This window comes from Acinonyx jubatus, chromosome C2, assembly GCF_027475565.1.
Source record: "Acinonyx jubatus isolate Ajub_Pintada_27869175 chromosome C2, VMU_Ajub_asm_v1.0, whole genome shotgun sequence".
Lineage (NCBI taxonomy): Eukaryota > Metazoa > Chordata > Mammalia > Carnivora > Felidae > Acinonyx > Acinonyx jubatus.
Window position 1 is genome coordinate 71,859,775 of NC_069384.1, and position 17,809 is coordinate 71,877,583.

Below are 17,809 nucleotides of genomic sequence, written 5' to 3' on the forward strand. Positions count from 1 at the left end.
TCATGTCTCCCCCACCACGACCACAGATGGACTCAAGGATCTAAGTTACAGCCATGTGGGCCCAAGGACGTGGGCACAGAAGAGCATCAGCTGGCCCTGAGGGTGAAATGGGAAATGCCCTAACCTCCCCTCACTAAGGTCTGTGAAAACAGAGCCCCAGTCTTAGAAACAGAATCCCTAACCGGCTCTCCTGCTACGAGCGGAGCCCCACGCTTGCTGGTGACCAATCCCCAGTCCGTGAGCATGGGCTTGCGAAGCATTATACTGCACAAATGAACACCGCTTTTGCAAATTTGTGGGACCTGCCAGCCCTCTCTGTTTAACTAGATCTCCGCAGTGACATCCAGACATGTTCTGCATTAAATTAGAGCTGGTAATTTCAGAGGGAAACAGCTCTGAAATGGCATGAAAGACAAAAATCTGTTCCTTGAAAAATGGCACCATATGTGCCTGCCTTGCTGCAGTTAGGGTAAAAGGCTTTCCCTCCCTTTGTTACTCATCGAGCCGCCGATGTTAATGTCAGATTTGCAACAGAACCATATACTAATGGAACCTAAATTAGCTCTAAAATTAGCTCTTAACAAGAAACTGGAGGCTAGCTCAAGGCAAGCAGATTTCTCTGACTGTGAGAGACAGAAAGCATTTTAGCAAAGCAGCCGCATATTGATATTCTCGAGCCTCAAAAAAGATCACTCTTCACTGTGAGTGAATTGCCCGGGAAGAATTGTGCACAGCCTGCTGTTTGTCTGTGTCAGGAACTAGCAGCTCAACCTGCAGTTTTAAGAAAGCCTTCCGCCAAACAAAGAAGCTGTTGAGAGTCTGGAGCGCGGATGAGGAGAGGGAGGGACTTGGGATGTCAGACCTGGGTTGGGGGCCAGGTCCTGGGAGTGGCAGCTTTCTGGATTTTAGAGCATGTTCCATTATCACTATCCAACTAACACCTTTAGAGAACCTAGAGACTATAGAAAAAATAGTGACGGGAAAGATTTAAATGGTTAAAGAATATTTAGCAGCTGACATGAGTAACTGTTATATTCCACCATCCTGAAAAATTGGGGACCGAAAATTTTCTAAAGCACATCCTATCGATAGTTATTATCGATACTTATCCCACTTCTGAGATATCAACAGAATGGTAAACTTCACTAACAGGCCTGGCCCAGCCAAGTTTTTCCTGTCCCTCGCTCCTCAATGACCCCAGGTTGGAATTTGACAGTTAATGGGTTGGCATTTTGAAGGCCACTCCAGGTTTGCAGACCAGGCCTGGGGGAGAGGGAGGCTGAAGGATGTAGGATGGGTGGTTAGAACCTCTGAAACCTACCCAAGGAAAAATCAGACCTAAGAAATTATTGCAGCTGGGGAGTAGCAGGAAACCGGTTTAGGTGCAGGGTGGTTTGAATTAGGCACCGTCCCATCCAATTCTCATGGGTGAGGAGTCTACATTCCCATTCACTCTGAGAAACAATGGACTCCTGTTTGGCCAAGGAATGCCTCTAAACCTGACATTTAGGGCATGTAAATTCCCTTCGGCTTCACACCCTGAACAGTCAATGAGCACTGTCGGCAGAGCACTTGGTTTATCCATGGCAATTAAACAAGACGGTGTATATGAATGTGCTTTGTAAAAGATAAAATACTACACAAATCCTAGTTATTAGCAATGATACATGTACTGCCTCACAGTATTATCAGACTTCTTTGAAAGTGCTGTTCAAAAGAAAGTTATTATTATAAAAAATTCTGGAATCTTCTGGCCCCAGAAAAAACTACAGATGTAATAAAGGTTTATCAAATTATCAACAATTGAAGGAAAAACTGAATCCCAGAACACACTGTGTTAGGTTAACTAGAATTACAACTGGCAGAAACATATTTCTTGTTAAATAAATTTTAAAAAAAGCGTTTTAAGTGAAACAAATATCGAGTTCTCTAATGATGCTTATAAATCAATTTTTAAGATGAAGAACTTGCTCTCATAATTGTTCATTCTTCCTGGCAGGACAAATCTCATAAACTCACAACCTTTCGTGCCATTACAAAGAGATCCATCTTCTCTGATTATCTCTATAGCCTAGGGTCTGCAGCACGACTGGACCAACACTGGCAAGCACAGGCTTGCATTCTGTCCTTCTCTGAATCTGCCAAGAGCTTCATGAGGTGGTTTCTAATACACCTTACTCATCAATAAAACAAGCTCCCTTTAAACATATCCCTCAAACTCAAGGAAAAGAGAGATTGCCTATTAAAAACAACGGACCAGGGACGCCTGGGTGGCTCAGTTAGTTCAGCGACTGATTTCGGCTCAGGTCACGATCTCATGGTTCGTGGGTTCGAGTCCCGCGTCTGGCTCTGTGCTGACAGCCCCGAGCCTGGAGCCTGCTTTGGATTCTGTGTCTCCCTCTCTCTCTGCCCCTCCCCCACTCATTCTCTGTCTCTGAAAATTAAATGAACATTGAAAAAAAAATTGAAAACAACAGACCACAAAAATAACTGTGCGCATGAATGGCAAGTGTAGCAGCTTGCTAGGGCTACCCTAACCAAGAACCATGGACTGGGTGGCTTAAAAAACAGAAATTAATCTTCTCACAGTCCTGGAGGCTACAAGTCTACAATTGAGGTGTCGCCACGGCTGGTTACTACTGAATCCTATTTCCTTGGCTTGTGGATAGCCACCCTCTCCCTGTGTCTTTCTTCTGTACCCGTTGTGTCTAAATTTCCTCTTCTTATGCGGACACCAGTCATATGGGATTAGGGCACATTCATATGACCTCATTTTCCCTTAATGACCTCTTTAAAGGTCTTACTTCCAAATACAGTCACATTCTGAGGTACTGGAGTTAGGACTTCAACATATGAATGTGAGGGGGGCAGGGGGACAGGACATGGTTCAGCCTCATGTAACCTCTGCCAAAATAAAAAAGCCCATAGATAACCTCCACAACACCAGCGCAAGACCAAGATACTCACAACCTCCTCCTGCACAAATTGCACACGTCTGTGATATGTGTTTTGCCCACTCACAGGGCTGTGTGTGGCCCGTGCAAGGGCACAGATAGCGTAATGAAGGCAGTCCCATGGAAAGGGGTTGTGGGAGAGGAGGTGGGGCTTGTCTGTCAGCGTCAAGGTCAGTCGTACTGGCATCTGAACAGCAGCTGCTGGAGCAGAGGGGAGGAATGGCAGAAGGAGGGAGGGTGTCAGTGAACCATGTTGGGTTTTTTCCCCCTGACCATTTTGTTGTTGTTGTTGTTGTTTTACCCTTAAGGAATTGCTCCTGGCCACTTAGGAAATCTGGGAGCAGATCCTGAGTCCCTGGAGATCTGATCCCCTTCCCCCACCCCAACCTAACAGACCACATCTGATGGAGTAGACAGAGATGGAAAACACTGTCTCATTAGCAACAGGCTCTGCCCTTTCAGATTTCCAAAGAAACCTGCAGAGAAAAACAAGTGTGTTCAAACACCACCCCACCCCACCCTGCAGATGGGGGGCCTGGGCCCTCCAGTCTGGAAGCTTCCTGATTTTCCTGTGGGAACAGTGCGTGTGATGTGAGGCGTGCTCCAGAATGCCTGTAATTTTCCACCTGCGGACCTCCCTAAGAGATACAAGCCTAAACAGGAGTGACAAAGGGAACCAGGGAAGCACAGCTTCCAGTCTAAGGAAACAGGATCACCTGGAAATGCTCAGAACTAAACCAGGCATAACAATGACCAGAATTATTGAATGTCTCCCCCGTGGTGGGAATATGTGGGAATATTACTATACAATGTAAGCCTCTCGCTCTGAGGTAGAGATCACTAGCTTTATTTTACAGATAAGGAAGCCCAAGGGAGGTTAAATGACTCACTCCCCAAGACCAACACGACAACAACTACGACAGGGCTGCGGTTTGAACCAAAGCTGGGACAACAGTCCACCGTATTGCCTTTCCCTGTGCCCAGGCCTCTGGTAGTGAATGCCTGCTTCCCTCGCAGCCCTACCATACCTCAGAGGCCATGGTCACTGGAGTCAGCACCAAATGGTTCTCTTTTCTGCCTCTGCCAAGTGCAGCCCTCATGTGGCCACTCGGTGCCCTGCTCAGGACAGCATATTGCAGGCCCTTACCAGGGGAATTGAACTCAAGTATCATGAGGTCATGATACAAGCCACACTAGGTCACCGGGGTGAATGCCAGCATCCTGATTCTGGATGAAGGCATGGGGAGGCCCAGGAGAGCCCTCACCGGGTTAGTGGAGAACTGGCCTGTCTGCCAGAGAGCAGCAAAGGCACACAGGAGGCGAACAAAGTTTCAGACCACGAAGAAATGCATCGCACCCCCTGCCCCGTGATCTTTCCCACACTTTATGAGGTGCTTAATCAAGGGTCTTTACAATAACTTCTAGTCTGAAACAGCAACTAATGGAGAAGACAGAAAGTGGAGAACAGGCATGCCTAATGCCGTCACTTTTCTCTTGCACAAACCGTTCCCTCATCACATGCTTTGCTTCTCTAGCTGCCAAACTGCGCTAATAATGCTGACCACCTATTTCCCTTGGAGCTCCTAGGGAAAAGTATTAGATAAACACCATACCGTTCAAATGGAATCTGGGCTTGTTTTCACTTTCACTGCCAAACGGAAAGCACACAGCATTTCAAATGTGTCCTCCAGAGCTTTAAAAGCCTTTTTCATTTCCTGCGTGCTTTGGGAAAGAAGGTCCTAATGTATTTTCTCTTTTGGAATTGGAATCTCTGAATAGGTAAAGGAAAATCAGATTAAGAAATCAATCTAGTCATTAATTGCTACTCACACACACAGACCCTCCTTCCTGGCAGGTGTCAGTCAAAAGTTTATAGAAACGTTGTCAATCTGGGGGAAATCCTGACGCACCCTGTCATCCTCATGGAAAGCAGGTATTCGCTTTGCCTTTTTCTTCATCAGAACTAGTTTCTTCCCCCAAAGCCTTTCTAAACAGCTATTGATTTCCCTCCCTAGAATAGGCCATTAATAATGTCGGGGCCTCAGGAGTCTCTTTAATGCTTCGTCTTTGTTTCAGAAGTTGTATTTGTTTGCAGAGGCCCTCTGGGGGCCTCCCAGTCATAGGCCAGCAGCCCAAACTGGGTTCTCAGGGTAATTCGCATCCCAGCCACACCCCAACCTGGGTCAGAGCTTGCCTGCTGCCCATCCTGCCCCCAGCACCTCCCCCCAGCAGCCAGGTCCAGTCTGTGTCTGGCTCCTGCTCTCAGCAGTCTGCCCCTGCCAGCAGGCATCTGCTAAAAAGGTAACTGGAAACCTAGGTGGGAGCTGCTCAATAATAAGGTGCAGGACTGTCCCTGAACCAGATACTTCTTAGGCATCCCCAGAAATGCTTCAGCCTCTCCGAAGGCCATGTGTTTCAGCCCCAGTCTTCACTGCAGTGACCAGTTCTGTGTGGGCCCCAACAACGTTCACCTGGGCCTGACCCCGCAGTGCCTCTGCTCAAGGCCATTCCATTTGCCACTACTCACAGGGCTTCCCTGTTGATCCTGACACATACGATGCCTGATGTTCACACATGTACAATAGGGAGGAGAGGAGTGGAGGAATACATGCCCCGTGGGCCAAATGTCTCCGTTAGGAGAAAGTTTCTCCTCCAGACTGAGGAGGAATGTTGTATGTGGTTGTCATGTGACCTCTCAGAAGATGGTCTTGAAAGGGCGGGCCTACGCCAGCCGACTCCATCTTGTTCTGTGTCCTTCACCTTGACCACACCTCCTCCCCTTGAGTAACGCCCCCCTCACCTGCCTAACAGGACTCGACCCTTCCCCAGGACCCTTCCCCAGCCAATCGGCTGAGGCCATAGCCATTACCTCACCAACTGCCCCCAGGCCCCAATAAAACCTTTGTCCTTTTGAAACTCGCTCTCTTTCCCTGGTATCTCACCGCTGCGTCGGTGCAGGTAGGGGATTGAGCTCGAGCTAGCTCGAATAAAGGCTCTTTGCTTTTGCATCGGACTCGGCTCCCTAGTGGTCTTTGGGGATCACGAATTCTGGGCATAACAGTCTCACAAAATGAGCAATTGTAATTTGCAACAAGTTGGGGCCACTTGGAACATGCCTTTCTATTGGCTCTCCCTCATCCTCACACCCCTTTTCCTTACTTTGCTCTTTGGGATGCACCCCCTAACAAAGCCGATATACTTATGCAATTACCCCAGGCTGTGCATTCTGAGGAAGCTAAGGTACACAGTCCTTTCTAAGAATGTGAGCATTTTAAAAGGGACATCTCGAAGGAGGAGGTGTCAAGACTCAAAGAAAGGCATTCTAATGATAGAATCTTGCATAGTGGGGCTGAAGGAGGGTAATGTCAATCCGTATTTTCAGAAGCCAGGGATGAGAAGGGAATTACTCTCTTTTGCTGCCTTGTCACCTCACACCAATTGGCGTCCTCCTCCCTCTGCCCTTGTCTTGACCCAGGCTTCTCTCTGCCTGGCTGTGCTGTGACATGCTTTTTTCCCCCTCTTGTACATTCTGCTTCCCAAGGTGTTTTATCCCAGAGAAACACCTGCTCCCTCTGAAGGAGGTTGCCGAAGTTATAAATGAGCCTCCAACAGAAAAAGATGTGTTCAAGAGAGGGGAAAGAGAAACAGGTAAACAAGTGGGTCAGAATGTTTCTCTGAGCATCCCAGGATGATGCAAACTTCGCATTCCCTTGAGTCCCTGGTTTGAATCCTGAAACCAACCTCAGAATGGTCTGAAATCATCCTGACCATCACTTTCTACGTGTGCTCTGGGCTTCTCCCCTTCTGTACTTTGCCTCACCCTCTTTCCTCTGTCCAGGTGTGCCCTTTTTCTCCCCTATTTTTACATGCTAAATCCCATGTGTACTTCAGGACTCAGAACAAAATGCTAGTTCCTCCAGGGAGCCTTCCTGGATTCCTCAGTGGGGCATGATTTCTCAGTCCTCAATTTTTTTCCCTTCTTAAGTTTCTTACCTCTGATTGTAAGCATCCTATTTGTGGGACTCTGGCTGATTCTCCTGTGAGTCAGCTAAGTGACCTCTGTGTGGTGGTTGGTCAAGAAATAATAAGGAAGAGCAGGAAGAAAGGGAAGGAAGGAGATTCTGGGCCCAGACAAGTGTCCTCTGAGTCTGGGATATGGCAAGGTCAATGGCCAGTTTTCTTTGTTTTTTCCTTTGTGTGCACTTCTGGTGTTGCTAATGACAAGCCACAGCTGAGAATCTCAAATTTGCTGTTCTCAGGTGAGACATTTGCCTGAGGTAATGCTCTCTCTCTCTCTCCTTCCCCTCACCTCACAGAAGAGCTGGTGTCCAAAGCCCATTACCGACTCCAGTGCGTGGACCTTGCAAGGAAGAGTTGCCTAAAGATATGACAAACATGGGCCCCAATGTCTAGTCAGTGGGGAAAGTGGCTGTCCTGGGGGATGGGGAGGGGCTCCTACCTTGCCTTCTCCTTGGTCCTCCTTCCCAGCTAACAGCCTCCTAACCTGTTACTTGGTTTCTCCGTTGAGCCTGGTCTCCCATTCTCCCTTTAACATCTCTGAGCTTTGAGTTCCTGGTGACTAGATATACAAGCCTTGCATATTTAGACAATGTCCTTTTGCACACAGGGAGCCCTCAAACAGATGGATTGAGTTAGTAAAGACAGACCATTTCCTTAATCCAAATTGCTTAAGGGTAAGGAGCCCTGACCCTGAAGGCAGGCTCTCTCCTGGAGGCATGAGTGAGGCATGTTCGTGAACCAAGTGGCTTCCTAGGCCTGCTGAATCCTCTGTTTGATGCCCAGGCATCCTGTAGACTTGCCCAGTAAAAGACAGAACACCTAGTAAAATTTCAATTTCAGATAAGCAATGAAAAATATTTTAGTATTTAAGTATATCCCATGCAATATTTGGAACATACTTATACCAGAAATTATTTGCTGTTTATCTGAAATTCAAATTTAACTGGACGTCGCATATTTTTATTTGCTCCATCTGGCAACCCTCCCTTAGAAGATCCAGGAACCCTCTCTTGCAGCCACTCTCTGGCCCCCTCTGTGGGTCCCTGGGGCCAGGGAAAGGTCATATCAGCTGCAAGAAACCTTAGGAGTTTCGGGACTGCTAATTTCTGCCCCCCTAAACTACTTTGCAACAGGAGAAGGAGGATTTCTTATTTTCTTCTAGGATTACTTCTAAGATGGGGTAAAAATATATGCATTGTCCCACTATTTATGCTCTATATCCGAGAAACCATTAAACTTGGAAAGGAGCTTACGGTTTTACAGAGTCTGTCCGTGCTTTCCCTCTTCACTCTCAGGATGAGTCCTGGATGCACAGGACACAAGGTGGACCAGAGTTATCTGTTTCAGAGTTGGGGGCCCGCAGGCCCAGGGAGTTCAGTGACTCACTGACAGCCCCAGGAAGAATCCTGGGGGAGCCAGGACAAGCCCTGGGTCTTAGGCTCCTGGCGCAGTGCTCCTCCCTCCTGTGCAGCCTGCCTCCTTCTCAGGCCACTGGGCTCCAAGTTAATTAGGCAGCAGAGAAGTCTTTGGAGGAAGCTGAAAGAGAGAGCAAGTGCCCTGGAGGGATTGGTGTGAGGGCGCAAACCAGAATGGCGTGTTTTAATTGATCTTTGATTGTGTCAACAACTGCCGGCTCCCAGGGCAAGCAGCTGCTATTTCTGAGTCAGCACCCTTCCGTGAGGCTTGGCCTGCCCAGAGTGCAGGCATTTTGGGCTTTTCTCCCCACCAACCGCCCCCCCCCCCCCCGCCCCCAGAAGCTCTTTGTGCAGGAAGTGGGTCTGTGCAAAGCAAAAGGTTTCTTCTGCTTTCTTAATTAGCCAAGCAGCTTGGAGCCTGGAGTCCCGGGAATTCTGTCCAGGGTCACCTGCAGCTTCTCCCCACCCCTCCATCCAGTTTATCCTAGAAGTCCCAAGAGACCTAACTCTGCTGATGAAGCTAGACACAGCTCTGAAGACGCTGCAGGAAGCTTTTGAAGTACAATATACTTTGTGAAGTAGTTTGAAAACTTCTGTGCTACTTAGCAAGTTTCCTAGCAGACGTGGTTATTCAGAGCCTCCAGGGTACGTATGCCCAGCTGTAACGCTGGAGGAAGAAAATGCTTCCAATCGGAAGAAACCCTCTCCAGTGTCTCTAGAGACCTTGGGATTTGGAACGATCTCTTTTCACCAGACGAGGAGAAAGACCATGGATTGGGGGTCCTTTTGCCACTGAACACACATGCCTGTATCTCCACAAAGATGTTTGACAAGCATCTCAAAGTCAACAGAGCCCTGGATTCGCTCCCTCTCACGTCCGACACGTGCCTTCCCTAATCTTCTCCATTTCAATAAATGACCTCACCATCCACCCAAAAATAAATGTTTTGGCTTAAACCAAAAACCTAGGTTCATCCTCAATTCCTCTCTCTCTCACAACTCCATAGCCAATCCACCAGCAAGATCCTTTGGTTCTACCATCACAAGATATGTTGAATCTGCTCATTTTGCTTATCTCCATCACCACCATTCTTTTCCAAGCCACCCATCCATTCAAACACCCCAGTTAAGTCTGTCTACAGCCACCCCAGCTCTATGTCAATCACTTTTCCCATCCCAAGTCCCTATATGATCTGGGTCCAACCACCTCCCCCTCCATGGGCTTCTCTTCTTTCAAGAAAGAACTGAAATATCTCATGGGGTGCCTGGGTGGCTCAGTCGGTTGAGCGTCCGACTTCCTCTCAGGTCATGATCTCACGGTTCGTGAGTTCAAGCCCCGCGTCAGGCTCTGTGCTGACTGCTTGGAGCCTGGAGCCTGCTTCAAATTCTGTGTCTCCCTCTCTCTTCCCCGCTCATGCTCTGTCTCAAAAATGAATAAACGTTAAAAAAATTTTTTTTAAAAGAAAGAACTGAAATATCTCGTGACCATGTTTAATCCCTTCAGTACCTGAACCTGCCATTTTCATATTTATTCATCCATGTTTATGGTCATGCCTCCTTCATTAGAATGTAAGTTCTATGAGAGCAGGCTATCTGTCTTATTCTCCGCCAGATCCCCAGTATGCCAATGCATCAGTTTCCTAGGGCTGCCATAACAAAGTACCACAAAGTAAGTGGCTTAAAACAACAGAAATTTGGGGGCGCCTGGGTGGCTCAATCGGTTAAGCGACCAATTCTTGATTTAAGCTCAGGTCATGATCCCAGGGTTGTGAGATTGAGCCCTGTGTCAGGTTCTCTTCTGGGCGTGCAGCCTGCTTAAGATTCTCTCCCCCCCCACTTTCCCCGTCAGCTTCTCCCCACCCCACTTCTCTCTCAAAAGAAGAAGAAGAAGGAGGAGGAGGAGGAGGAGGAGGAGGAGGAGGGGAGGGGAAGAGAAGAAGGGAGAAAAAACAAACAAACGAAACCCCAGAAATGTATTCTCCCAGTTCTGGAGGCTGGACATCCAAAATCCAGTATCAAGGTCTTACAGGGTCATGCCCATCCAAAGCTTCTAGGAGAGGATCCCTCCTTGCCTCTGCCAGCTTCCAGTGGCCCTGGGCCTTCCTTGGCTATGGCACCAGCGCTCCAAGTTCCACCTCCACCGTCACACAGCAAGTACCCTTCTCTCTGTGTCTGGGTCTGGGTCTCTTCTTTTCTTCTTATAAGGACACCAGTCATATTGGAGTAGGGCTTGCCTGACTCCAGTGTGACCTCACCTTAACTTGACTATGTTTGCAAAGACTCTATTTTCAAATAAGTTCACACTCCCAGATAACAGGGGCTAAGACGTCAGCATAGGGGGAACAATTCAACCCGTAACAGCCTGGCGCAGTAGATGCTCAAAAACCATTTTTGCAAATGAATGAATATTTTCAGCTGGACTCAGGAGAGTACAGTGATACGCTTTCCAGAGCAGCAAATGCAAGAGCCGGGGCCTACACCTGCAAGTGAGAGGGAGTCTGTGCCTATATAATGCCAAATGACTCACTAGAAAAACGTTCACATAAACCAGTTATTGGGTATTACACCATTTTTGAAAATCTTAGAAACTGAGTTTAAATTCTTTCTCACTGATTTCAACAAGCTAGCCACCAAGGCAGCCTGCAGTTTATAATGCCTCTACATATAACTTGTCTTCAGCTCCTCACAGAGGAGGGGCATGCGTAATAGCTGAAGGGGCAGAAGCTCTGAGGGAGGACACGGCATGCCTGGAAAAGGCAGGGCCACGGCCAGTCAGACTCCTTGGCCAGTGTCCCTGAAGGCAGCCAGTGTGTTCAGGCCCTGATCAAGGTTGGTCAGATAGTGTTTGTTCATGTGAAGCTGTGTGATAAGGGCTCGAGAATGAGGAAGAAGCCAAGATGTGAGGAACCTTGTTTAGCTTTAACAGAATCTAACTAGCCAGGACTTGGGTATTCAGAAGTAAGACTGATTCTGCCCATCAATTCTATTTAAAAAAAAAAAAAGTTTCTATTTTGGAGTAATATCTTTTGAGATCACAGCTTCGTGGTATTTTAGAGCTGGGAGACACTGTTAGGTTGTGGAAAGAGGCCCTCGTCCTCAAGAAGGATGATACCTCAGAAGTGGGATTAAGTCCCAAATGGCTCTAAGACAAAGCAGAACATCCTAAGATTGTCACCAATGGTTCTAGAGGGAGTCAGAAGGAAGACTGAATCTCTCTTGCTGTGATCCTTGAGGAAACTTCATAGGGGAGGGGAGGTCCCTTTGACCTTTGTCTGGAGGGGAAAAAATGCAAGTTAAACAGTGGAAATGCATTCTGAAAAGAAGGTACAGCTGGAGGAAAAGGAGACTAGAAAGGACTGGATATGTTAGTAATATGGGGAACACTGGGGGACATGATCAAAAAGTGAGTTGAGATGATCAGCTCATTCCTCATGGGGAACCTTCAGTGGGAATACCACTGGCTTGGGGTTCCAGCCCTAGCCAGCACTGATTCCCCAAGGGGCCTCTCCCTGGGCCTGCTTTCTCATCTATATAAATTAAGAGGGTTTCCAAAGATATTAAGTGAGGCCTCAAGCTCTATAAAGATGTTGTATTGATAGGCTTCCACATTGAGCTGCAAGGTAAGATTTTAAGAATGGGTTTTGTGCTTTAAAACTGTTTCAAAGTCACTGATCTCAATAATCAGTTCCCTCCAACTGTAGAATTCTATTTCTTTCGGCTGTTTGTTAATCAAATGAAGCATGACTCATTTAGGATTTACCAGGTCCCTCTGAATTGTCTATGGCTGTATTAAGTCATTTGACCTGTTTCCAGTGGAAAATCCATTTTTATTTATATCCTTAGGAGAAAGAGCCTGGTGCAGCTGAAAGAGTCCTGAGAAGCAAGTCAGCAGATCTGGCCCCATGCTGTAATAACAAATATCATTCATAAACAAGTATAAATAAAACAATGAATATTTGTTGAATAAATGCTCACTAGTGACACCATCCTGAGCAAGTGTCCTTGCTTCTCTGACCTTTGCTTTCACCATCTCTAAAATCAAGACAATAACCTGCCTGGTCTGCCTCAGGCACTTTTGTGAGGCTCAAATGAGAGAACACGCTTAAAAGCTCTTTATAAACTGTAAAGTACTCTGTGCATGTAGCATATAATGTATGGGGTGGGGACAGAGTTCAGGACTTGAGAGAGCAGTTCTCTTGGGTGACTGTGGAGGGGTGGTTTGTCTCTAAGACCTCAGGAAGTGAGTGATTTTTCTCTGACAAGCATTTCTCAGCTTGGTCATATAAAAAAGAAGAAGAAGGAGGAGGAGGAGGAAGAGGAGGAGGAGGAGGAGGGGGAGGAGAAGGAGGAGGAGGAGGAGAAGGGGGAGAAGGAGAAGAAGAAGAAGAAGAAGAAGAAGAAGAAGAAGAAGAAGCAGCAGCAGCAGCAAAAATTAAAAAGGATCAGAAGAAATGCATGTGCTGCCCAGTTTAGATGCTTCACTTCACTCCAGGTCCCTTGGCCACGAGGTAACGGAAACTAAGACTTGTCCTAAAATCTGGTGGAGGCCTACCACAAGGAGGCATGGCCAAGACAAGCCCGCAGGGAAGACAGAAGCAAAAGATCTTTTCTGGCTTCGGAAGATATTTATTAGTTCTCTGCATTACTTGTGAGCTCAAGATGGGGCTTTTAAAATTATTGTTGAAGGGCACCTGGGTGGCTCAGTCAGTTAAGCGTCTGAGTTCAGCTCAGGTCATGATCTCGTGGTTCATGAGTTCGAGCCCTGCAAGGGGCTCTGCGCTGACAGCTCAGAGCCTGGAGCCTGCTTCAGATTCTGTCTCTGTCTCTGTCTCTGTCTCTCTGCCCCTCCCCCGCTCATGCGCGCGCGCGCGCGCGCGCTCTCTCTCTCTCTCTCAAAAATAAGCATTAAAAATAATAAAATTATTGTTGAGTTAATTAAAGCCATATTACTAGGCCAACGAATGAATGGGCACAATTTCTCCTGCAGTTTAAGGAAGCACTGATTCTTCCATTGAACCTATTCATTGACAATTCATCTATTTACCAAACCTTAACCAAAATGCCATCTATCTTTCTTTAGCCAAAACCACCATCCCCAAGTTTCTTTGACCCTGCGTTGTTGGAGCTATTTCTCAGATATTTCTCAGATATGCTGGCCTTCTCGATCAAGGGATGGAGACATCGGGAGATCACAATCCTCGCTGGGCTGTCAAACCAGAATGCCACAAAGAAAGCCATTGCCTAAATGCATTCGATGGCTCCCCATCTTGTGGAACCCACATTCCTTAGCCTGGCTGAAGATCTCTCCAGTCTGGTGGACATCCTGGCGGATGTCAGTTCTACTAGCAGAAGCCCATGCTGGGGAGAGGAGACAGACCTCAATTCTTATCTGCCTCTGCTCCTCATAGCAAATGAGTGTGTCCCTTTTGCTCTCTATGCCTCAGTTTCCCTACTCATCTGATAAGGAGGTTGAACTAGTCCAGCTGTGAAGCTCCACTCATTTTCTGGGGACTAACCCTGGGATAAGAGGAAAGCTGAGAGGACACAGCAGCTCTGCTTTGAGCAGGTTGGTACATTCTTGGTAACATTTCTTTTGGTGAAGGATTCTACTGCTTAAAAAAATGCTTGGAAAACACCGGCCTCCATGTGATCTCGAAGCTGCCCCAACAACTTTCCTGCCCACCTGCCCTCCCGGCTTCAGTGATTTTACCCAAGACCCCCATCCCAACGTGCAATGCTTGGGCTCACTGGACAGTGCAGAAGGTGACACCACTAACGTGGTCCTGAGGTTGAGGGTGGCTTAGAAGAGAGTCACTCCCAACTCTGGGCCCTCTCCACCCCCAAAGTGGGGGCAGTGCAAAGACAGAGACGAGGTAGATTCCAGGGCAGGCAGAAAGTGGAGCAAGACTGAGACCACACAGACAACCCAGACTGGCTCAGCTCCCTCTCTTGGTATCTTCCCACTCCCTACGCCCACTCCCCTTCCCCAGCCTTAGGTGAGGCTGCTGCTGCCCTATTAACAGAATCTGCCGCTGTACTACATTTCCTCAGGGACTTGCTCCGTTGCTCCGGCTCCCTCTCTTCCTCTCCATTCTGAGCCTACCTCTTCCTCCTCTGAAGAGACCAACCCTGCCTCTAATTCATCTCTGCCCCTGAGAGTGGGTGAGCTTGAGCAAGGTCCCTTCTGCTCTTGGGACCTCAGAAACTGAGATCCTGCCTCATTAGATTTTTCCAGAATTCTGGAATTCCAGAATATCTTTGCATAGATGCCTTGCTAGGCTCATCCTGCCTGTGTCCTGGGGGCGCCCCAGGCACCTCACTCTTGGCTCTCAGGCTCCAGCCCCGAGTCCTGCACTGCCACAGACATTAGCCTAAGTTGATGCCCCAGGCATAGTCCTAGCAAGGGAGGAAGCAGGCTTGGTCTTCTGATGTCGTTCACATCACAGACCAGGGGACTCTGCCTGGGCCCTGCTGTGGAAGAGTGGATGCCGTGGGGTCTGGTATCAGAGACACTATGTGGGCAATTGAGAGCCAGCCTGACCTGCTGAGGGCACCAATTTGAGAGGGCAGTGCTGAGAGGGGGACGAGCGGCTCTCCCAGTGGCTAGCATGCCTCAAGGGAGACGCCTATAGGGAGGCTGAGCTCTGCCCCTTCTACCTGTGTGACCTCGAACAAGTCCTCTTTCCTTCCTCCCTTCTTCCCTCCTTTTCTCGTTTTCACAAACATTTACTGAGCATTCTCTAACGACCAAGCCCTCTGCTAGGCTTTGAGGCTTCAAAAACATAGTCTTGACCCTAGAGAACCTCATAATCTGTGGAAACAGAAATGTAAACCAATTAACTAATATTTTCCTCCCGGGGGCTCAGTTTCCTTATCTGTAAATGAAGGAGTTCTGGCCCCAACACCCAGTGATCCTCTCAGTTCAAACACTGCTCTGTGAGGCTCTCATCACATGAGAACATCTGCTCCTACCAGTTTGGTGAAGTTGCAGGCCAGTCAGCAGATAATCCACAGGGAAGAATTAGTGATAACTGATAACTTGAATTGCACTGAGGGCAGAATCTACACTGTGGCTCGTTGTGGCCGACAGTCTGCTGTGGCCTGGTTCTTGCTCTCCCAACTTCCGTTCTCTCAGCTACTTCAGCCAGCAAAACCACCCGGAAACTGTCAGAGATTATTTCCAGCGTGTCCAGGGGATCCGAGAGGGAGCAGATGAAAGACAGACTAGACTGCTGGTGTCTGAGCCACAGTACCAAACTCAAGCTCTTTCTGATTGTTGGTCCAGATCACCTGCAGGCCCACCAGGTCCATCCACCTCCTTCCCTTCCTTGGCTCAGAATACAAAATACATGTGTGGGTAAGAAGCTGTGAGATGGAAATTGTCCCACAGATGTGTAGGACCCCGCATTAGGTGGCCTAGGGTAGTGCCTCACTAATGTCTTTCCAGTGGGTGGCAAATCTCAGATGTTAGTTGGAGAGATCCTTCCTTTCACATCCACATCTTTCTCTCTCACACACATGCCCTATGCACCAACCATCCTTCCTCTTCTCTGTTTCTCAAGCTGAAGCCCAGCAAAGAGAAAAGAAGATACCCAGGTTATTGGACACACCCCAGATGTCCTCCCAATCCAGTAGAGGGCCTTCAACTTGGGGTAAGAATCAGTGCAATAACCATCTCCTCTGGGAAACCAGCATCTTCTTGCCAATTCTGTATTTATGCATCAGTCTTGGTCACTTGTCTTTTCTCTTTTTCCTACACTTGTCTCTTCTTGATACCTTCTAGAATTTTGGTTTCAAGGTCCTTGCCTTATATTTGCAACATCTACAGAGAAAGTGCCAGATATTGCACTAGCCAGTCCCAGCTCCCATGAGCCAATTCCCTGGCCAAGGAGGGCACACCTTTCAGGTGCGCAGAAACACAGGGGCTGACAGAGCACTTTTCCTTACACTGTTCAACTGGAGTGTCAGGCCAGAGACAGAGACGTGACGAGGCAAACTTAAGAGGTTGTTGTGGAGCCACTGAAAGTCTCGTGATGAAAAATGGATCTAGAGACTTCCATCTCTAAATATGTGGCTGCCGCCCGTTCTGTCCAAGGGGGAGCCATTCTAGCATCTTCCCTGGGAGCCTCCAGAGATGAGAGGGCACATGGAAGCCCGTGGGAAAGACTTGTGTATCCTGCACACCAGCTGAATATCAGCCCTGGACACAAGGAGTCAAGGAAGCCTCCACCTGGCACTTCCGGGGTGTCACTATGGCCTCTGGCAGGCTGATGTCAACGCATCCAGCTTGAACAACAGAATATCTCAGGATTGTATTTGTCTGGCTTTACTTTTAGCTTTGGAAGTAACTCTCATCCTCAACCACACTATGGTTTTGCAGGACAGCTTCTGATTAGGCGTAGGATCGTATCTTACAGTTTCATCCTGAAACTACTGGATGAACACCGAGGCTGATAATGAAGGTTGTGCTGACACACACTGAGAAGCTGCGTGGGTCACCACTGCTGTGAGCATGACTCACAGAGGAGGCCCAAGCCTGCCCAGGAGGCAGGAAGGGTAGCATTTAGGGACTGATGGGCCCTGGGCCCTGGCAGACAGAAGCAGATGGACTGAGGTCCACAGGGACATTGTGCCATTCTGTGGGGGGGGAACCTGGACAGTGCCAAAGGCAGACAAAACTGCCTGAGGAGTGCTGTTTCCTCACCTGGTGGGCTTGCGAATTCTTTGCTTCTGCCATTTTCTTAAGAGAACCCTCTTCTGAATTGTCTGCGGTTTTAGTGAGGCTCTAGCCAAGCTTTCTTTTAAAAATAGGATGCATTACACAGTTATTGAATTATCAGGCTTTTGTCAACATCAACATCATCATTGTCAAAATCTGAGCCAGGTGTTCGGCTGAGCAAATCCTCGCACAATGTGATTTCCATGAATAAACACGCATCCTTCTCATCTTTGGGAATTTAGCTAAGAAGCCAAAAAAAACCAAAAAAACAAAAAACCACCAAAACTGGTGTGGATGAAAACGTAAAAAGACACGCAGACGTACACCATGTGCACAAGATCTGAGAACAGAACATCGTGAAGGAATAAAAGGTGAGGCTGCCCAACCCTGTCATACCAGAATCTACCTGACGGCATGTCGACGGCTGTCAGTTTGGGCTGGTGGACAGAGAAGAGTAGAGATGAAGGGTCATTTCAAACTTCTGAGTCAAAATGGCTCAGAGCCCCTGAGGACAGAGTTCACATCTTGTTTATGGATGAGTCCTCACTATCCAACATGGGGCCCAGCACTTCGGCTGTACTTTGATTATAAGAGCTATTATTTTATTGTGGTTATCATCTCTGTTATGAATGTCCTCGCATCACCTACTAACTATCCCACCAGATGCAGCTGTCATAATGAGGGTTGATGCTCACAGACAT